This window comes from Lynx rufus, unplaced genomic scaffold (assembly GCF_022079265.1).
Source record: "Lynx rufus isolate CCGP_SWC_20201006 ecotype Redwood Valley unplaced genomic scaffold, mLynRuf1.p SCAF_1, whole genome shotgun sequence".
Classification (NCBI taxonomy): Eukaryota; Metazoa; Chordata; class Mammalia; order Carnivora; family Felidae; genus Lynx; species Lynx rufus.
The window spans coordinates 184,076,697-184,099,946 of record NW_025814823.1 but is presented as its reverse complement, the minus strand read 5'-3'; the positions used below and the strand labels follow the sequence as shown (position 1 = coordinate 184,099,946).

Genomic DNA, 23,250 nt, shown 5'->3' with positions numbered 1-23,250 from the left:
ACTTCTACAGAAACATGACAGCTATACTGATCAGGTCCTTTAGGGTTATGAGTGTAGAATCTTCTGCCTTAACTGCATTCTCTCTCTCTCTCTCTCTCTCTCGCTCTCGCTCTCGCTCTCGCTCTCGCTCTCTTTGTTTTGTTTTGTTTTGTTTAGGTTTTTTTGTGTTTGTTTGTTTTTTTGGCTTTTTGGGTTTTTGGTTTTCCCAAGGCGTTTCTTTAGGCAGACCTAGGGACAGGGAAGCTCTGTATCTAAAAGAAGCTTTTGGGCCTCTTGATGGTAAAACATGGCTTCTGTTGGCCATGCAAGACCCAGTGGGTCAGTGGGAACTTGATCCTAGAGTCGTGGAGTTGGTTGGCTGCTGGTGGGCACTTGCTGGCTGCAGTCTCCTCTACCTTTATGATCTGGATCGGGTGGGCCCAGGTGCGATGCCAGGTGTCCATGTCTCAGTAGCACTGGGTAACAGCACCTGCAGTGGTCAGGTCAAGTACTCTTGGTACATGTTGTGAGTGCCATGGGGGAATCATGGCACAGACAGGTGCCGAAGTTCTTGATCCACGTGGGGTATTTCTTAAACACCTGTCCGTAGGAGACAATTACCCTTGAAGATATATTCATCTTCTTCAGCTGAGACACAAAGTACCAGAAGTGGGACTTGGTGACAACATGATTAGGTACAATGGTTTGCACGTGATAGAGGTGCAGAGTATGGCATTTGGGGTAGGCAGGCAGTGCTCTATCACCTTGTACTCTCCCAGTGTGCCTGAGGCCTTTGGGCGCACTTTCCGCTCTCACTGCCACCCACAAAAGGAAGTGTTAGCTGCATAATTATTAATGTCTGATACCTTTTTCTTTCCTGTTGGCTCCAGGTCCCTTTTTTGTTGTGGCTGCCCCAGTGTTACCAAGCTACTATCCTTTAACTTCAACAGATGTCTTGGATTATTTCCTCAGTGAGAAAACAAGTCAATGGTGATGAAATTTCTTACCTGCCCCTCTTGACCCTCTATCACAGATTGTTCATATTCAGTGATACTAGGATTTATCTCACTTTCTCCTCCAATTTCAGAGAATGAATACCTTTTCCTTTTTAGGGTTAGTTCTCCAACGATTTTCTTGCTATCTCTCCTTTCTATGTACTTTAAGAACTTAATTCATCAGATTTCCCTCTCTTTCTTGGATCTGCAAACACTTCCTTCCCACAGAGCCTTTCTTAAAGCAAATAAATGTTTACTTCTCCCTGTCATAAGTAATTTCTCCTGCAACCCTACATTTTCCTCAAGTTAAATTCCCATCTCTGTCCTATTCACATTCATACTTTAAAAATGATTGATTTCCCCATCTCCTGCTCATCAATTTGCCCAATGTAATCTGTCTTCTATTTTACCCATTTTTCTCAAATACTCTTTGGAGTATTGACTATCGTACTCTCTATTTGATAAATTAAGTTTTTATTTTTTTGTCTCACTTCATCATGGTCACAAAGTGACATTGTTGGATCTTCGTGTTTTGTCCGAGATAATTTATATTCAACAAGAGGACATTATACCCTTAACTGTGGGTGCCAGGCCAGCTCTAACAACACCCAGGCCTTGCTGTTAGACTCAGCCCGTTTGTGGCTATTAAGGGGTTGATTTTCTCCTTCTCAACAATGATGATGGTGATGTCAATAATAAATGATAAGTGCATTTGGTGCGTATGTTCATTCTGTTTTAAATTATTAATATATATTAAATCCTTCAATCCTCTCAATACTACTGGATAGGTACTCTGATTTTCTCCGTTTTGAAGATGAGAAAATTAAGACCCCAGAAGGGAAAATAACTTGAGCACAACAAAGCTGGTAATATTTAGAACAGATATGTCAGCTATTTCGTACACACCATTGCGTAGCTTCGCAGTTGTATTTGTTTCAGGGCTTGGCCTCTTATTTTGCATTAGCTTTCCTTGTGATTGATTCTCACTGGCACAACTCATCGTGTTTTATCTTCCATTCATGCTGAGTCTTTCTTGCCTCCTGCCTCAAGACATCTCTGTTGCCACTGACACCCACTTGGTATCTCTAGATGAGCAATGTAGGAAAGGCAGAAGAGTTAAAAGTTTTTAGAGCAAATTTTTAACTAATGTTGTTGAGAGGTGGTGAATATTCTCCCTTTTGTCTTATCCATGGACTATCCTGAAATGCAACAGTTAGGATGATCTCTTAGAAGACATTCCAGCAGTCAAACAATCAAGCGTGCTTGACTTAAAATTGAATGTTTGCTCTCCCTGTATCTATGTCTCACTCAAATTTCTACTCACTTCTGCTTCCCTGGAATTGTATTCCCTAATAAACTGGTAGTATACAAACTTTTATGCCAGGTTTTGCTTTTTGGAGAGCCCAGGCAATCTAAATCCAAACTGTGGAAACTCCACCTGGATGGTCTACAGTCTCTCCTTACTTATCCAGTAGAGCATAGAGGTTGACAACACTGGCTTCAGAAGATAAATATCAATTGGAGTTTGGATGTTGCCACGAATAAGCAATGTGACCTTGAGTGATTTATTTAATCTCTCTTGCCCTTTCTTAAAAATTAGAGATAACAGTACTTACTTTAAATAGCTCTACCTCCCTAACAAGGGTTATGACAAATTTAATAGTTTGCTGTGACTAACATACTGTTTGACATGTAACATGTAAGCATTATTTTTATTATCATTATTAATATCTTTCAAAACTGTCTTTCCCCTTTGTCCTGATATATATTAATGTTAACACCATCTAACCTACCACCCAAACAAAACAAATTGTAAGGAAATCATTGACTCTTCCATCTGCTTCAACCATTTCTCCTCACAAACTTTCATCATATAATTGATTAATAAATTAATGTTTATTTTACCTCTCAAAAACCCTCTCACATCCATTATTTATTAACCTTGCTATCTTCATTTTGACAGGCATTTCCAGAATCTCACCATAATTTGCAATAATAGTGTACTATGTTAAATGATTTTCCTTGCCTACTATCCTTAATGCATCACATTTATTCCTTTTCTTTCCTTAGTCTTTTAAAACACAGCCCAATTTCATCACTAATAATACTGCATTGTAATTGGTTACTTATTTCTCTGTGGCTCTCAAGGGTTTATCAACCTTGGTACTATTGACATTTTGGGATATATAATTATTCATCATTGGGGGTGCTGTTCTTTGTATTGTAGGCTGTTTCACAGTATCTCTGGTCTCTATCCACTAGATGACAGTAGTGTCCCCTCCCCAGTTATGACAAAAAAAAAAAAAAATGTCTCCAGACTTTGCCATATGTCCCCTGAGGAGAAAACCATCCTGGTTTAGACCACTGCTGTAGAAAGCGAGTCATTTACAGGCAGGGGTTATATTTTATTGACATAAATCCCTAACACCAAGCACCATGTTGGAAAAATGATAAATGTTTAATAAATATTTTATTAAATGAATGAACCAGTTCTCTTTTCCAAGTATTCTTCTTTTTTTTTTTTTTTTTTTTAATCTCAGGGACCACCTTTTATCTGTGCTTCTGTAGCTTTTAGCATTTGGCTTTGCATATGTCTGTTTCCCCAATTACATTGTATGATCCTTAACCCCCACAGAATGAATGGAATATAGTGGGTTCTCAATAAATACATATTCAATTATATTTAGTAAATTAATATCTATATTATATGAATATATTCATACTTGTTTTTCTCATTGAAGGTACTATATGATGATAATTGTATGTTCTCACATAATGCACCTTTCCTTTGTGACACTTATACCAGCTATAATCAACTGATCATGTATTTAATTGCTTAGTATATATCTCTGTAGGGTATTTGAGACAGAAAACCATGGTTACCTCTTTTTTCCCCTTCTCCTCTGGCTAACCCAGAACTTTGTTCACAGTACATACTCAGTGAATTATAAGTCTTTGTCAAATGAATGAATGAAATAAATTAATGCTTCTGCTAGATGAAATGGACAGTATGTACTTGGAGAATTTGATGCAATATATGTATCATGGTTTATGGACATATGTGATGCAGCATCTTTGAACCTATTTTAGGAAGTTTTAAAAAGTGTCATCTTTGTCAAATTAGTGAAAAAGTAATTTGCCCCTCTAAATCACTTCACAAAAGAGAGAACTTGAGGCTGTCATAAGTCAATACAGATGTTTGATATCCCAGACTTGTAATCTCCTATTGCTCAGCATGTTCATTTTTTTCCGGTACTAATGAGTAGCCCACGGATCTTAATTGACATATTGACCTTGAAAACTCTAGAAAGTGATCTCTTGTGCCAGCTTCATTATCTGTGGCTTGATTAGCCAAGGAAATTTGACAATAAAACATGAAACAATCACAATTAATCTACATACAGACACTATAAATCATACTTCTATCAAGTAAAAATAACCAGTATAGTCCCTAACATTGTATCACACAAATACAGTTTAGTCTTATATTCCAAATATAAAATAAGTAGTTTTGTTCTGCTATTGTCTGAAACTACTTATTAACCCATATTTTAAAAATCTCAACAATGAATGTTTTATAAGAATTTCATAGAGAAGAATATTGTTTAATGACTCTAAATTTAGTGTCTTTTGAGGAATGTTCTTGCATCAGAGGAAACCAGCATGCTATCTTAAAGAACATTAAAAGTAAGAGACAAAAAAATCTCTTTTCATACATATTGCTGGGTATTTTCTTTCCTCACCATGGTCTCCTGTTGTTCCCGGTAGGGATCCCAATTTTAGGATATGCAGTAGACAGCTGTACTATAGAAGCTAAAGGTTGAAATTGTTCGGGAGAAGCTAAGTTAGGGCTTTTCATTTGACAAGAAATTGTAAGCAAAAAATCATAGTAAACAGCCTGCAATAAATGACCTGTAATAGAAGTACAAATTTAAAAAAAATGACTTAGAATTTTCTGATGGAAATACTATGCCAAAATAAATTTGAAAGTGATCCTAACCACAAACAGTCATATTAGGCACCTGTTGACTCTTCTATATCATGCATAGCTTAATGAAAACGACCATTGTTTCTCACAAAAGTGTGTAACTGTGTTCCTGATGGGGAGTAAAAATTACAAAAGTATTAAATTTTCATTTCAACTTAAAGACTACTGATATTTATGTGACTTTTTATTTTAGCTGAGAGTATCTCTATTATACATGTTTTCATTCCTTTTTAATGTCTGGAAAATACACAGGTATTTCTCCAGGACATAAAATGAGTTGTTATTTTGTTATATTAATTGCCTATACAATCATATCCAAATTCCCAAGATAATAATGGTCAGTCCTCTATCTACCTTTCAAACCTCACTCCCATTTGCCCCTTTGTTCCTGTTCTTGTGACTGTACACAATGTGAAAGCATCCATTGTGTCTAAACAGGTAGTATTCTGGTTGTATCACTCCCCGTGCTTGGAATGAAGACCCCACTATTTATCCCCTGGAAAACTCAACCTTGCTTGTCAACTCTCAGTTCAAGCCAACACTGCCTGCTCTCGGAAGCCATCATTGAGTCTTCCAGGCAGGCTTAGCTGTTTCTTTCTCCATATACCCAAATCCTATCAACTTTTTTTGTTTGTTTGTTTTCCCTTCCACTCTCTTCACTCTGGAACGAATTATCAGAGGTATTAGTCCTAAAATCAGCGGACTCAGTAGTGTCACTTGCCTGTGCACTGATCAGACCATATTTAGAAAGTATATTTAATTCTTGGCTATTGTAGAGCAACATTGATGAATCAGAACATGCTCAGGGAAGAAAAGATCTTAAAGCCATTATATCATGAGCTTCTACTTATGCGGTTATAAATTGGAAATAATAATATCTGGTACTGTTGTAAAATTGAAATAAAATAACACATCAAAATTCTGTTAACTTGAAAAGTAAATTTTGAGGGGCGCCTGGGTGGCGCAGTCGGTTAAGCGTCCGACTTCAGCCAGGTCACGATCTCGCGGTCCGTGAGTTCGAGCCCCGCGTCAGGCTCTGGGCTGATGGCTCGGAGCCTGGAGCCTGTTTCCGATTCTGTGTCTCCCTCTCTCTCTGCCCCTCCCCCGTTCATGCTCTGTCTCTCTCTGTCCCAAAAATAAAAAAAAAAAAAAAAAAAAAAAAAAAAAAAAAAAAGAAAAGTAAATTTTGAGAAAAACGTTCCATGCCCATTTGCCAATTTTACACTCCCTGTATTGGTTGCTCCCCATCTGGAGAGAATAGACTCCCCTGTGGGCATTTGTTTCCTCTGTTTACTAATAAACTTGCAATGAAATTACTACTTTTTATTTTTATTTATGTTTTTATTTTTATCTCCTTGATTGAATGTAAGCTTCTTCATGGCAAAAATTGGTGAAATTATTTTCATATCCTTTAATACCAGCACATTAATACTAAACACACAGTACAGTCTTCAAAAGAATATGAAGAAAACCTGAAATGAGTTTCCACCAAAGGAAAACATTACTGTTTTCTTTAAAATAGCTAATGGGCCATCATGTAGAAGACTGGTAACTTCATCACCTCCAAATGGTAGCACAAGGAAGAGTGTGGGTAGCTAATTTCACATCAGTATTGGGAAAATACTAAAAACTTCTAAAAAAAGAAGCAGAAATGATTTGTTATCCCATTATCCAAATAGTCTCTCCAAGTTGAAATATATGAAACCAGTTCATACTAATGATTAGAATATAGAAATAATTAAAAAGGTATATACTAGAAATAAAAGCCTAACCTTATATTTCTAGAAACTACCCTTTACAAGTGTTCTTCAAAAAGGTATTATTCATGTACATGTATGCATATAAGTACATCCGTAAAATATTTTACACTGAAGGCATTCTCCCTATTCCCATTTATGTGAGTTAGTTGGTGTCTTCCTTTCCCTTCTCTCTCACTCCCTCTCTTTCTCTTTCTCTGTGTTTGTGTGTGTAACTCCACTTCTTTATTGTTGGATACTATTGAACTTATTAAGAAAAACAGTGTTGTCATGAGCAGTCTTGTACATGGATACTTTGAAATATATTGGGAACTTTCTCTAAAGATTTAACGCTAAAAAGTAAACCAAAGAAATAGACTTTCCTGTGAGGTAACAATGTCTTCATGAGTGTTAACTTTTAGAGGCTTTCCTTTTTTTTAATTTTTTAATGTTTATTTATTTTTGAGAGAGAGAGATTGACAGAGTGTGAGCAGGGGAGGGGCAGAGAGAGAGGGAGACACAGAATATGAAGCAGTTTTTAGGTTCCGAGCTCTCAACAAAGAGCCCAACATGGGGCTCAAATTCATGAACGAGGAGGTCAGGACTTGAGAGGAATTCGGATGCTCAACCAATGGACCACCCAGGTGCCCCCAGAGGCTTTTCTTTAAAATATTCCTGCTTTGGAAATGAAGCTAAACTAAAATGGTTCCTAACAGCTGCTCATAATTCTAATATAATAACAAAATTTAGTTGCTATTTACACCAAATAATGCTTCTCAACGTTGGCTGTAATTATAATCATCTGGAGAAATTTAAAAACAATAATAATGCTCAGGTTCCAGTCCTGATGAATTAAATCAAAATCTGTAGGGATGGGACTCAGGCTGTAGGTTCCTAGGTTCTTCTAATGTGCATTTACTGTTGAGAATTTCTGACATAAAGGTCAAGTCATTAACATTGTTTATCAATGAGTTTGAAAACAAGAATGGCAGCAACAAAAGTACAAGAAAAGTACAAGAACTTTACGGAATTTATTTTCTTCTCTACTAGCAAAATGGAGGGAGCATGATAGTAATTTAAAGAACAGAAACAAACTGGAGAGAACCTCAGACACTGCCAGTACAGGACTTTGGTAAATGTTAGTCATTTTCTCTGAGCAGATACTCCTTTTTTTCAACTCTTTGAATGCTGGTTCCTTATACAGAGGAGGAAAGGGTCCATATCTGTCTGCACTCTTTCTCATTGTTATTCATGGGTCCAAGGAAGCTGAGATGGGCATCTGAGCTTATTTAATCAGTGGTTCTCTACAAAAAGGTTAGGAATCATCTCTCTGTATCAGAACTGATATGTAGCAACGTCCATCAGAAGAGATTAGTAGGCTTCTGTCAAGGTAGATGCGGCAGGGTAGAATGAAACCTGAAGCTAGGTTAAGTAATTGGGTTCTTGTTCAATAAAAGTGCTTGTTTGTGCTGTGTAATGAAAGATCTTTGGTGCAATGGATGTCTGAATCCAAATACCCTTCGGATTTTCTGATGGAAAAAGAGATAAGGATGAAAGGGATTTAATTTAGAACTATTGAAAAACTTTAAAGAGATTAGAAAAAAATTGGCAAATGCACTTTCTTTTTTAAAATCAGGATTCTTTGTTACTTATCAGGGCTGGTTATTTATTTTTTCAATTGACAATAAAACTTATTTGTTGGTTTTGTTTTTGTTGCTTTTAGTTTTTCTCCATCAGTTTGCCATCATTAACCGACCTTTAAGATTCAGATTATGAAGAAGATAATGGAGAAATAGTCTTCTCCCAGCCCATGTACCCTAAACCTGAACTTTCAGGATTTCATTGGAATGTCACATCAAAATTGTAGGCACCGCATTGGTGCATAGGATAGACCTCATGTCTTGATTCAAGTGATATTTTTCCCCCATAAAGTCACTACTCACTCATGTACCTAAGCTTCTGTTTAAAAAAAAATTCTTCAAAGAATACACTTTAAAAATATATCTAATTAAAAAATTCATGTGAGCAATCAGAGCAGTCTGGATATGGAATAGTGGGTGGAATTTGGTGAAATATATTAATCTCAACAATAAAACCATTCATGGATTGGGCTTTTTAAAGCATTGTCCCAGATAATTTTAATAAGTATTATTTGAATGTATTTACTTTCTAAGGGATAAAAAAAAAATGTGTCCAAGAAATGAGAAATAAAATGGTCTCTTTCTTTTCATTCCACTCATTGAACACTTGAAAAAATAAAAGGCTTTATTTGAGGAAAAATTTAGGGATACACAACTAGAAGAGCAAGAGGATTCACAACTCAGAAGGGAAAAAAAAAATGTTGACCGGATAAGATCTGTATTGAAATTCCCTTCAATATATGGCACATTCATAGTGTTTTGATACTTGGGACAAATCCCAGGCATCACATCCTCTCAGATGCTTTGTTTCACATCTCTGTGTCATACTCTCTAACTCTCCCTTCACTAGGTGATCTACGTATTCATACTTCATCTATTTTTGTTCTTTTCTCAGTTTTCCCTCTCCTTCTTTCTCTCCTCTGGAGATACATGTACATAATCTCCAGGGTCATATTGGGAGTCAGAATTCTAACAAATAAGTGCTTATTGAAAGTAGCTTCTCTTTAGGGTTGCCTAGCACGCCACATGAAACAGCAGAACTAGGAAGTAAGAACACTGAGTTGAAGCAAAAATTCAGCTTAAAAATTTGTTAAGTCTTGGCAGCTTCTAAGCACTGTAGAGATCCATTTTCTTTTAGCAGAGGGTCAAAGGCAGAACAGGTGATACAGAGCTGCACTGAAGATGGGAGTGTCTCCTGATGAAACATATCACTCTCAGACTCTGGGAGGCTGTCATGTGAGAGGCTGAATTAGAAACACTTTTAAAGAGACAATTGTCTTCTAGAGAGTAACCCTCCTTTTAAAAAAATTCAGGAGTTGGACTTCCCATTTATCTTTAAATGAGGAAGGAGACCTTCTCCATTTTCCCTGACTAACTCTTGACTTCATTTTAGAACTGACAAGTTTAAACAAGATGAGAATCAGATTGCCTCTGCTTATCTCATTCTTTCAGCTCTAGCCGACAATGTAATTAATGTTGCTGTAGGAAAAACAAAAAGCGTTCTTGACGAGAACTTTTTCCTCTCTGCTTTTTGCAGGCATCATTCTTGAGAGAGTAGGTGGTCTTTTTGACATATTACTGAGGGAGGTATAACACACAGATGTCCTTGATGATTTTTTGCGTGTATGTTAATTTGTAAGTTAAGCCCAGACTACTTTTGTCTTCTTACCTTTCTATGGTGCACAGAAGTTAATAATTACCATACTGTTAAAAAAAAAAAAAAGTAGCATCCAAAACAAAAGGAAAAATTATACACACATATGCACGTAGTTTCTTTTGCTGGCCTTCCCTACAACATACTGATTTTCCTTAGCATGTTGGTTTTTTAATATGTTTCTGGGGAAATTTGCTACAGGAAAGTACTAGAGTTATACCGATAGCTATCAGGTGTCTTTTATAACTAGTTCCCTCAGGTCAAGGTTACATTTTCTTACCTACACTATCAAAATTGTTTTTCAACATCATTCCTACAAATTCCAGTAGACTTCCCTTCTTCTCTTGCAAGTCAGGTTTCCTCCTCAGAATCCTTCAATTTCTCTCTCTTATTTGCCAAATCAATTGTGAATGCTTTATTCTGACACTCAGTTGTCTATAGCTAGACCCATATTTGAGTACCTATCCTGACATTTTTATGTGCTTCAATTTATGGTCTCTAATTAAATTATATACATGAGAATACTCAGAACTTACCCATAATATTTAGTCTGCATGGACCGCTTTTATAATCCATCTTTCTACTGTGATTCTACTCACTTATCAAGACCAAGTTTAAATGCCATTTCATCCATAACTTTTTTCTCCTCATTTATACTTTTTTCTCAGCACCCTTGCCCACCATCTACTACCACCATGGGGACACATCATAATTAATTGCTATTTTTTTCTATGTTTGTTCCTATACTCTTGTAAATGCACAATACCTTGTGATATATGTATTCATATGTGTACCTGTCTGCCTTATAAGAATCTCAAGCTAGGAATATACCTATATCTATACAGTAGTGTATAGAAATATACACTACTTAACTCTGTCGGTATGTGAAATGGTTTAAATACTTGTTATAGAGAATATATACAGTTTTTTCTTACATTTACTTTTTAAAGGACTGACTATATTATTATGAAAAAATGTTTTAAGAATTCATGGATCTTTTCTGTAGATAAACTTACATTCTGTCAAGAGAAGTCAACATCTATTTTCAAAGGCAGAAAATTTTCTTTTTTTCTTGGTAGCAATAATGGGAAACATTTTAACCTCCTGTTTTTTAGTCAAAAGTGGAATGGTGTTATTTATCATGCATTGATTTGTTGTCTCTGAACTTACAAAGTAGGTGGTTTGGCTATTTACAGTCAGTGTAAGATGTTATATATATTCAAGGATGCAGGTGAGTACCATTAGAATAAGTCCTTTGGGATGGCTAGTTATGTAGCAAAAGGAATATATCATACAAGTAATTAAGGATGCAAAAGAAGAATAGTGTAGAAAGATATGATGGCTTTAAACATAAGTTGTCTTCTAATGAAGCTGATGTCATTCCAACCATTCTTTATAGAAATCTATGTAGGATAAAGTTCTAAAATTTTCATTTTGTGATCATAAATGTATTTTGAAATGATTTCTATTTATAATAGGAATCAATATTTGATCTAGTGGATCCTCAGTATGATAGGATTTTCTAAGCATTTGTAAATTGGAAAAACTGAGGAATATAACAGACATGAATCACTCATTTTCATTTTCAGTTTTTATGAAATAAAACATATATTTATACATTATATTTATACTTAATATTATATTCAATGTTTACTGTAAAGTTATTGTAAGTAAAATTTTTTTCCTGTTATAATTAAGGGGATATGTAGTTGATAACTTATGTATTCAGTGAAAATAGTTAACAAAATGGTCTTAGTGCATATATTCTGCATACAATTAAATGTTTGTATGAAATGAGACTATCCCAGGATTCATATCAGATGGCTGTAAACTACCTACTTACTGTTATGTGATTTTCCATAAGAAGCTTATTTGGTGTTTCTTTCTTTTCAGAAATATCTTTATTTTAATAGATTTTATTATAATAAAATTTATATGCTACCACTTAATAATAATATTCCTAATAAATTACTCATTGAGTTAATGCAAGTAAGGCACTTAGCAAACTGTTTTCCACAAAGTAAACACTCAGTAAATGTTTCTTATTGCTATTAACATTATTTATTTTAATGGCTAAATATTACAGCATGTAATTTATTTAATAGATCCCCTATTAATGGACACTGCTCCTGAAATTTAAATTGAATTTTAATTGAGTGTTTCCAATTAAATTTCTAAATTTAATTGAGCTTTCTGATGCAAGTTGTTTGGTAAATGAATATAATGTTCCTAGTTTTTCAAATAATTTATGATAAAACATATACTATACCTAAAATCTATAAAAAAAATCCGTTTTTCTTTGATGATTCAGTAATCCCTTTAGACATTCTCCCCTCTAGGATCATTAGATTGACCTTGAGTTTCCATTTCACTATTGGTATATGCAATTATTAATAACCTATTTTTATTAAGAAATACTTTTATGTATAAATACATTTAAATTTTATTTATTAAAATATTTTTGTTTATTAAATACTTCTATTAAGAAATATTTGCAGAGAAAGAAAAGGACTTTCACAAAGATAAAAAACATGAATAAATTAATAGCCATCTTTTTATTCTCCCTTTCGATTGTGTCAACTTATGATCAAAAGTGAGAGGCTCCATGAGGCACCTGGGTGGCTCAGTTGGTTAAGCATTGACTTTGGCTCACGTCATGATCTCACGGTTCGTGAATTTGAGCTCCATATCAGGCTCTGTGCTGACAGCTGGCGCCTGCTTTAGATTCTTTGTGTCCTCCTCTCTCTGACCCTCCCCTGCTTGTGCTCTGTTTCTTTCAAAAAAATGAATAAACATTAAAAAAAATTTTTTTAAAGTGAGAAGCTCCCTTCCCACAAGGAACATCTAGTCTAGTGGAGGTAACATATTAAACTAATAACCACTAAAAATTCCTGTTCTTATTACATTTCCCTTCCTAATCATTTCACTAAATAACTCATTATAAAATTAAACTTTTAAAGATTCTTCTGTTGGCTTTCACAAGCCTGATCAGTACAAGGGTAAATAGGTAAAAATTGAGTTCTTCACCTTGAACTTTGGAGAATCAATCATATTGAACCACATTTTCTTTGAAGCATAGCCTTCAATAACCAACAAATTCTAATGTTACTGTACCAGATTTCCTATTGGCATTTAGTTTCATTCCTGCCCTCTCTGCTGTAACCTCGGGGTTAAAAGCCAAAATGATCCCAAGTCCTTTGTCAGCATAGGTTCTGCCAGTGAGAATTACTTACACAAGGTTTGGAAGAATTGATAGTAAAAGGCATATGTGTGGGTTTCAGCAGACAGAGATTTGCTTCAGTCTGTGGCTTTCCCCAGTGGACCTCTTGCCCTGTTACTACAAACAACTATGACCTTAGGTGTCAGTTACTACAGAGCTCGTAAAGACCCTCCCTGAGCTTCATTCCTACAATGCATTGAATGGTCTTGTAGGACTTAATATCCTATATTAAATGATTTTTGTGAAATACCTAGAATTTCTTCTTTTTCCTGATTGACCACTGACTGATATACTTAATTTATTCTTAAATATTTAACAACAATATAGTTAAAATTTGCAGTATGCATCATCTGGTTGGATAAAGAAATACTTCTATATCCAGGACCCCTATGTATATCCCCCAAAGTTAGAAAATTAAAAAGATTGAATACTCTCCCAAATTTAATCACTTATTTGGATGAAATGATTTGTCTATATTAATCTCTGCTTTCTATAGTTTTTCTTGATATATCACTTCAGTACTTCAGTTATCAGATTTTCCTTGTCTCAGAACCATTTTTTGGAGCTGCCTTCTAAATGTTCCCTTCTGGTTGTCCAAATCAGACCCTGAAGCCTTAATTTCTAAATATTGAAGCCATCATTGCCACATAGATGCAAATTATTTACCTACTTTACTCTTTGTATTAATGATAATAACATTTTTCATGCTTCAAAATCAGAATAATTTTTTACTCCTTTTGTCTTGCTGCCACCATATCATGTCAACTATTAACAATCGATTATAGCTAAGTCTTTCCTTTTTATTCTCAGTGTCCTACTGTCCAAGTACTTGATAAGACAACTTCTACTTAGTAGGTGAGAATTGCAATGCTAATAACATTAAAATAATACTGGACTACCTAGATCTCATAGATTCTGTGAGCTCTTGGTACATAAAACTGTGAAGATATTAGAGAATTTTTTTATGGCCAGAAGAGATATAGTAAAGGGGGAGAAAAGAACAAGGGATTAAAATATTTGTCAAAAGTCTATTGACATTCCTTAGGTTGTTTTATTTGTTCAGTACATTAATCAATGAGCCCCATGAAGGCATTAACAGTATATATTTATTGTAAATAATACCAGTGCCTGTCACTTGGAAGATGTTATTGAGTATTTATTTATTGGATGACTGAGTGAATACTGTAAACATAATGCCCTAAAGGATATGATAGCTAGATCATACCCTACAATCTTCAGACTATATCTGGACAATTATATTATTTATGATATAATAACAAACTGAAATGTATGTTTACTATAGCTCATGTTACGTAAGTATCATATCTATTTATATTGCCTTTTATAGTAGACTTTGATTTACACTGTTTTGTTTATCTCTGTATCCCTGGTGCTCACAGAATATTGCACACAGCACATAGTTGATGCCCAACTAATCCTTGTTTTATAGATGAATATTCAAGGTAGAATTCCAGGCTAATCATAATAATATACAAAAAAATGTTGAGAAATTAAAAGTATTCATTGTGAAAAGAAGAAGAAAAGAACATGATAATTTTTAAAAGATTTGAAATGTCTTATTATGGGAAGGTTAGTAAACTTGCTTCATATCATACCATAGTCTTGAACCTGGTCCAGGAGGAAGGAAGTTCTGGGAACAAACTGTAAAGAGATATATAAAGCATGAAATAGAGCATTATTATGCTTACTCTCAGCAATACATAGACTATTTAATGTTATAATAACCACATATAGGTGGTATCATGTTGACATGTCACAACTGCATTAATGAAAAGGTCACTAGCTTCCATGGCAAACACAACAATTATTATAATTTATTTATAATTAAATATATAATCACAAGCATATTTATAAGTAAGTAAAATTCAAAAATGATGTTTTTAACTGGCAGGAAGTTTCCTACGTTGTAATCTAGAGATTCAGACTTATCATAGTGTAGCTTTTCTCTCTACAGCCTGAAGGTTCTTTGCCTTCTGTCAATGAATCAAAGGTGAAAAACATGGAAAATTATGTTTGGGTGTTTTTAAGTCCTGAAAGCAGAGCACATCATTCTCACCTAGGTTGATTTGAAATTAGTTTGTCTCATGGCCACATGTAACTTCTAGAGAAGCTGAAAAATTCAATCAGGCTGTGTGCACAGAAAGCATAAAAAAAGAGTTGAGCGTGCATACATATATCCAAAGAGTTGAGCGTGTCAGTATGTAACTGTTTAAGACCTAAGATTTCAGTAGAGTTTTCTCTCATTCCATAATCTTCTAATTCTTTCTGTTACAGTGTAGTGGCATCATTCAAGTACCAAGAGCTGGTTGTATGTAAACAGAGCCTTGGAAGGGTCCCTGTCACAGTGTGATTAGAGCCATGATAACCATCCATATGCAAATTACCTCCCCTGATTTCACTCTTCGTGTTATTGAAATGCAGAGGTGATATATACATTAAGTAGGCTCTTAGACAAGATGACCTCTAAGGTTTATATAATCAGGATTAAATGCCCACCAGCACCAGGTTCTACTTTGCTTAATAGGCAATGAAAGGGCCATTGAATATACTTAATCAAAAGAATGACTGGGTGAAATAAATTTAAGTTTTTGGAATATTATTCTTTTTTGTTGCAATGCATATATATTCAACTCTGTAAAACAGGGTGCCAGAGATCCAGTAATGTTTTTTTTTTTTTGAAAATAATAAAATGTAAAATAAATGTAATTGAAAAAGAATTACTTCAAAATTATTTCATTTACTTTATTTTGATAAGTAATTCTTAACAATTTAAAGTCTAGTCCATATTGCTACCATGTATGATCTATAAAATATGTACTTTAATGCCTTCAGTGTATCTAATTATAAATTAAAATCTGTATTATTCTGAGACAAAATATCATGATAGAATGAGTATATTTGATGGGTTTATGATTCTTATCTTTAGGGAATAGAATGAATGAATTAATGTTAAATAAACATAACCATTCTTTCCGTCCTTTCTTTGAAATTTCTGTAAAAATGTCAGTAAGCTTTTATTACTACTGGTGAATATATTGCATTGAACATATATTTCTCTCTTTTCCAATTATAGAATTTTCCCTTTATGGTAATCAATGCTGTTGTTTTTGTTTCCACACGAAATTTTTGCTAAATAAACTTCCATGAAAAATGTTATTAATAGGTTATATTTTATTTTTTATTTATACTTATTTGCATATAAACAAATTTATATAGTTAAATTGCCAATCTTCTCATGTCGATTTATGTAATATTAGTTATTCATATATAGTTGTGAATTCAAATACTGTATATGCTATAATGTTGCTTTTTGGGGCTAGAAAACACATCCCTTTCAGTACATAACATGGAATTGGGCAATCACACAGTAAACAAGTACTTACTAAATGAATAAAAATACAAATAAAATAAAATGATTTGTAGACCTATCATTAAAATTTGTGTATTGATACATGAAAAAAAACTCTTATGTTCATGTTGAATAGCAAACACAATTTCACTTATGTGATACAGAACATTTTCTTAATATAATTTAAGGACAATTTCAATTTGTATTGTATAGATGCTAAAAGCAAACGGCAAAGATTTGGGAAATGAAGAACTGCATTTTTTAAAAGAATACAAATCATACATAAGAAGAAATACAGTGTTTGAAAAATAACAGATGAGGTATTGGGTAATCCCAGAAAAGTTCAATTTCTTTATAAACATACTATTCATACTATTCACTATAACCTGTGAGTTGTTTGTGCTTCTTATCACATGGACTCCAGTATCACAGAAGTTAACATTATAGCAAAATATCAGTGTCTGTCTCTATATCAATCCTCTCCCCAAACTGTCTTCTCTACCTAAACTGTCAGTGTCATCATGACCCTACTTGTAAAGAATTAAGGTACTTTAGATCAGAATTCTATAATAAGTCATTCTTAGTTCTTTTCTGGAAAATCGACTTGTTGTGACCTGTGTCCTGTAGTTGTGGTAACTAGATTCCAGTTTCAAGCCACTTTTGTGTAGATCTTACCAGTCTTCAGCCTTCCCAACTCCACAGTCTAGAAACCTGACCCCATACATTTGTTTCTGGCAAAAACCCTGCTACCTGCTTGTAGACTTTCTGATTCTAATTACTTGTTTTCCTACCTGCTAGAATCTCCAAATGTCACTTCTTTCTAAATAGCCCCCTTTTTATGCTCTGTATGCCTATTGGATTATCTTTTCCCTTTGTATTAGACTTTTTAAATGAAATATGCCAACTTTAATTTATCCAGATTATGAGATCTTTTACTGTACCCCTCAATCCATAAGCATGTGATTTATGAGTAAAATAAAAACCTAAGTCATTCTACTAAACCCTTCTAAAACAATCAAAGGAACATAAAGAAGAAAATCTATGTTAGCTGTAGAATTTTGTGAGGGATGCATGTCATACACTAAATATAAATGTTTGTCATGCATAATACCAATAGGGACAGACTAAGGCAAAATAATTGGCAAAAAAGGATTGTGACAAGCTTTCATTAGAAGCTTGACAGAACCCTCTAAGTATTCAGTAACTTGGTGGTGTAAAATCTAAAACCTAGGAAAAACTGGGACAGATGTGTATTCTCCCCTTAGAAGTTCTTTAAGCATTTTAGAACAGTGTTTGGGATGAGTGCCCCCAAAACATACATAGCTACTGGAAACATGCAGTGGTTGGGAACATCTCCTTGATATAGTGACGGTTGTCTGTGAGACACTGAGTAGTGTCACCAGAATGGGAGTCCCACACAGTGAAACCATTTATGTAGAACTGATGCCAGGTTAAACAGAAAACTAGGAAGAATAATCTAGCAGTTTTGTCAAATCCAGAGACCACACTTTGCTCTGTAGGTCTGCCCCTATGTGAGAACCTTACAGAGTCTCCACTGGCTCTTGAGTCCTAAGACCGATGTTGTGAATAATGAAACAGCTCTGCAGCTGAACACATTTTTGGAAGAGTCCCTCTGTAGCAGTGAAGCATTTCTCCTCTCTCAGCAGAAAAACTAGGCCTCATGTTCGTGATTAATAAATATTTTTTAAAAAAGGAAAATAATGACAACATCAAGGCTATGAATTTTTTTCAAAAACAAAAAATGAACACTATTAACATTCAAGAGACAAAATTTTTTTTAAATAACTGTTAACTACAAAAGCAAAAGAAAGAGTTGGAAAAAAAAACCAGATGACTTACAAATTGGATATTTCAAAAATGAAAGTTAGGAAATGAATTGTTCTGCTCAAATACTAAAAAGTGTGGGGATGGGAGGCACACTGTACTACAGAAAGTCTGATCAAAAAGACTGTGGAAGATAAACCTGAGAACCTTCTGTCAAACTGAAGAGAGAAAAAAGGATACAAATAGTGAGAAAGAGGTCAGTAGATTAAAAGAGTAAAATTCCAATTTATAAATGATTGATATTCATGAAGAATAAACTAGAGTAAAAGGAGGAAAGACTATAAAAAATATAATGAAAGTACTCAACAGATTGATGTCTTACTTAAGGCATCATCTGCACAACTAATAGATGAATGAAATGCAGAACTCCGAAATAGGAAAATTATTATGTAAAAATCCTGTTTTATATACAAACACTTTAATCATTGAATTAAATTTAATCACAAAACAGAAATGAACATAAATCCTTATGATTAACATGTTAAAATTAAAAGCTAGAAATTATTCTTAATAGAGAAAATAGATGATATTTGAAAACCACTGTTAAGTTTTCACATTGCCGTCCGTATATGCATGTTATCCTTCTGAAGCAAAAAAAAAAAAAAAAATCTATATGGGAAGACCAGATACAGGTGTGAGAGAGATTAAAATTCAGATTAGTAACTAACTGTTGGAGACAGAACACATGCAGGAATTCAGAGAAGGTATACAATTCAAAGTGGTCAAAGAAACTATCAGGGGAGATAGGACTGAAGAGCAAGTTTCTGAATAATTTGAGGTCAAAGACATCTAGGTTTAAATGCTACCTCTATCATACACTAACTTGAGACCTGATTTCCCTGGGCCTCATTTCCTTGTCCCTAAAAAGGGAACTAATAGGGGCGCCTGGGTGGCACAGTCGGTTAAGCGTCCGACTTCAGCCAGGTCACGATCTCACGGTCCAGGAGTTCAAGCCCCGCGTCAGGCTCTGGGCTGATGGCTCAGAGCCTGGAGCCTGTTTCCGATTCTGTGTCTCCCTCTCTCTCTGCCCCTCCCCCATTCATGCTCTGTCTCTCTCTGTCCCAAAAATAAATAAACGTTGAAAAAAAAAATTTAAAAAGGGAACTAATAAAAATGTGTTGTGTCATTGGCTGTTTATTGGCAAGCACTTAGTGAGATATTGCACAAAAATCATCTGACACAGATTCTGGCACATGATAGACTCTTAGAAAAATTCTCATCAATATCTATTGTTGCTATTGTTTTTGGTATTATTATTATTACTACAGCTTCTTTGGGCTATTTTAAGGGATATCCTAGAACAGTTTGCAGTATAAGCTAAGTGTTTTCTATTGAAAGAAACATGATACATTGGGGGCCAGTGAGAGTCATTTATTTCTTGTTGGGTATAGTCAAGCTGTGTATTTGAACTTGACATGTGATTTGTTTGACTTAGCGTGTTAAAAGTGGCAGAGACTTTATTTTCCTCACTCCTTACTGTTCTGTATGGTCTTGTACCCAGCTTTATAGAAGTCTAATTTAACGTTATATATTTATTTATTTTAAAATTTATTTATTTACTTTGAGAGAGAGAGAGAGATCATGTGAAGAGGGGCAGAGAGAGAGGGAGAAAGAATCCCATGCAGTTTCCGCACTGTTAGTGCAGAGTCCAAATCATGGCTGGAACTCAGGAACTGTGAGATCATGACCTGAGCTGAAATCAAGAGCTGGACAGTTACCCGACCAGCCACCCAGGTACCCCTCTCATTTAACTTTAAAAACCCCAAGACCTTTTGTTTCTGTAGCATAAATTTTGTTATTAAAAATGCAGATGTCCCTGGTCAGTACTTCCCTTCACTATGTAGTTATTTAATAATACTTTTTTTTTTTAATGTTTATTGATTTCTGAGACAGAGAGAGACAGAGCGTGAGCGGGGGAGGGGCAGAGAGAGAGGGAGACACAGAATCCGAAGCAGGCTCCAGGCTCCTAGCTGTCAGCACAGTGCCCGACGCAGGGCTTAAACTCACAAACCGTGAGATTGTGACCTGAGCTGAAGTCGGTCGCTCAACCTACTGAGCCACACAGGCGCCCCAATAATACTTTTATTGTAAACATTGATTTCAATACAAAACAATAGAGATTTTGATGGTTCGGCGTGGTAGTTGGCAAGTATGAAAAACAAGAACCACAAAGACCTTGCTTCACCAAAGTCCCCATCATGGAAAGGAGAGAAGTATAAAAGCCTAAACTGAGATCAATGGAGATAACCTTTGCTTGATATTCCCTTTTTCTGAAATTGGTTTGGGGGTGCATTTAAGTCAAACTTCACATAAGTTATATTTTGATTTTGTCATTAAATAATTAGAATCTTTTCAAAGGCTTTCTTGTCTTAGAAATAAGTCATCTTGTACCCTTCATATAAGGTCATTTGCCAATATTCACTGATTGCTAATGGTGATAATCAGAGCCAGGTATTCTGTTCGGGAATTTTATGGTAAAAATGAAGTGCTTTCTTCAAATACTGCCTGACATTTGATTACATTTTTTTTAAAAAATGGGTAAATTTATTGGCATTATGAGAATGCAATAACATAAATCCCTCAGAGCTAGACTTTAAACTAAATCTTAGAGACTTCTCATATAATTTCCAGTAGTATTCAGAAACCACTTTTCCATGTTCCCAGGCATTGAAATAATTATGAAGTTTTTCTTTTTAAAGAAATGGAATGCATTTTCCTTCAATTAAGCATGTAGCACAAATAAAAAGTGTAGAAATTTTGAGGATAGGTTAGGGAGTTTGGAGTTCTTATCCTTTCCCCTATGACCTGAACCCTTGCCCTACTTGGCACCTATGGAATGCTACCTGGAACACAGTTTGTTAACCATCACTATAAATTTGTCTGAAATTTTGTGAAGTTTGGGAATTCTACCCTATCTGAGAGAGACTTTTAATACTGAGCTCTCTTAATCTTTTAAAAGTTAAATGCATTGCCCCATACCTTTTTTTTTTTTTTCCTCCGAGATTTACATCTAGTTTGTGCTGACCTACTTTGAGATATTTGGTAAATAATTTCACCTCTCTGTCTTTATGTCTCTGTTTCCAGTTCATTCATCACAACTATTGTGAATGAAAAGAGCAGTTTGGTCCTGTTTCGTAAATAATCAAATATATGTGCTTAATAAAGACTTATACATGGGAGCTATCTTTGGAAGTTTCAGTTGGATCAGCAGTAGGGAGAAGAGTTACAGTGAAAAACTGCCCACACACACTTATGCATGTGAGAGGGAAGGAACAGTAAAAAGGATGTATTATTGCCCCTAAAATTAATTGTTAGTCTGTGCCCTATAATACTCTTAATTATTTGAATGCTAAACTGGCCCACATATTCAAAATTGGATTCCCGTTTTGACTGTCCATTTGAGGTTAACACAGTGATCTCAGACTCATGATAACTATTTTACCCTGATTCTGATACTTAATCATGCCTGGAATAGGCTCTGACCGTCAAGTTCCTATGACCTGACACTGGAAAATACTTTGAAGCACTATCAATTCATGATGAGAGAAAAGCACATATTTATAGATTAGCAACTCATAAGCTAGAATAGAAAAGATAAAGTGAATCAGAAAATCTACTTCATAGGCCATTATAATGATATGGAATGAGATGATAAATGCCTGTATTATGATTATATTAGAACTGGATGACATTTCAAGGCAGAGTTAACAAATGGTAAGTACTAATCGTAATGAGGAAGAGAGTAAGAAACAATGTCTCATTCTTGAGGAGATTAAGAAAATCTAAAGAGAAGTTGGGAATAGGTACCAATACTTAATTGATCTGATATGGATTATGAACTCTGAAAACATTTCAATAAATTAATTGAAACATAGATGATCTGTTAGTTACTGTAGATGACAAGACTTTTTTTCTGCATCGAAACTTCCAAAGTGAGAGAGTTGAAGACTCTGATTGAGGAGGTGATCGGTAGGTGGTATCAGCAAAGAAGATTTGATGTGAAAAGGGAAGATGGCTAGAGAGTGATTGTGGAAGACTGTTGGAATCCAATGGATTAAAGAAAATTCAGTAAAATAAAGAGGTGGGGTGGAGATGGGGAGGATAGGGATCTCGGGAGATGAGATGTATGCCTAGAAAAGAAAGTGGCCTGGGAAGTGCACAACGCTGAAGCAAAGAAAGGACTTTAAGACGACTATTTAAAAGAAAGTAGACTGAGAAAAATATTTCAGATTTGGCAAGAACGCCTGCTATTAAGTTGCTTAACACTGCTACTTCAGTCAAATAGTTTGTCTTCTACCACTAATGTAATTACTTAATTAAAAACACTCCATGTTTTCACTTCCTTCATTTAAAACGTTTCATTCTTCCTATTATACTTTATCAGAAGCCTTTCCTTTTAAAATACCTAAACTATTAATTTTCAAAATTGATACCATTAAAGTTATTAATGAAATGTTCTGTAATAGTTACATATTTTTAGTATTTTTATTTTTATTTGTAAATATGTGTGTATGTAGCTTCACTTAAACATCATATAAATTATTACATAACTTTTGTTATATAGCCCAGAAAAGTTCTGATAGGTTGGAGGTATAGACTTGAAATGAGCATCAATATATGTATGTATATAAAATTTATTTCTCTTAAGCTTGCTCTCTCTCTCCCCCTTCATACTTGATACCTGGTACCTGCTATGAATTGCATGAAATGTATCATGATTCATATCAAATGTGTTGTTTTATTATATAATGAAAATCTCACCATATCATAAATACATTTAAGGTTAAAATGTCACAGAGGGGAACACTGAGTGGACATGTGTA

The 23,250-nt window shown here is 34.6% G+C and overlaps 1 pseudogene; it reads right to left on the bottom strand.

Moving 5' to 3' along the window:
* Nucleotides 1-251: 251 nt before the first annotated feature.
* LOC124510067 (60S ribosomal protein L18a-like) overlaps nucleotides 252-23,250 on the bottom strand; it is a 105,941-nt pseudogene continuing 82,942 nt past the window's right edge.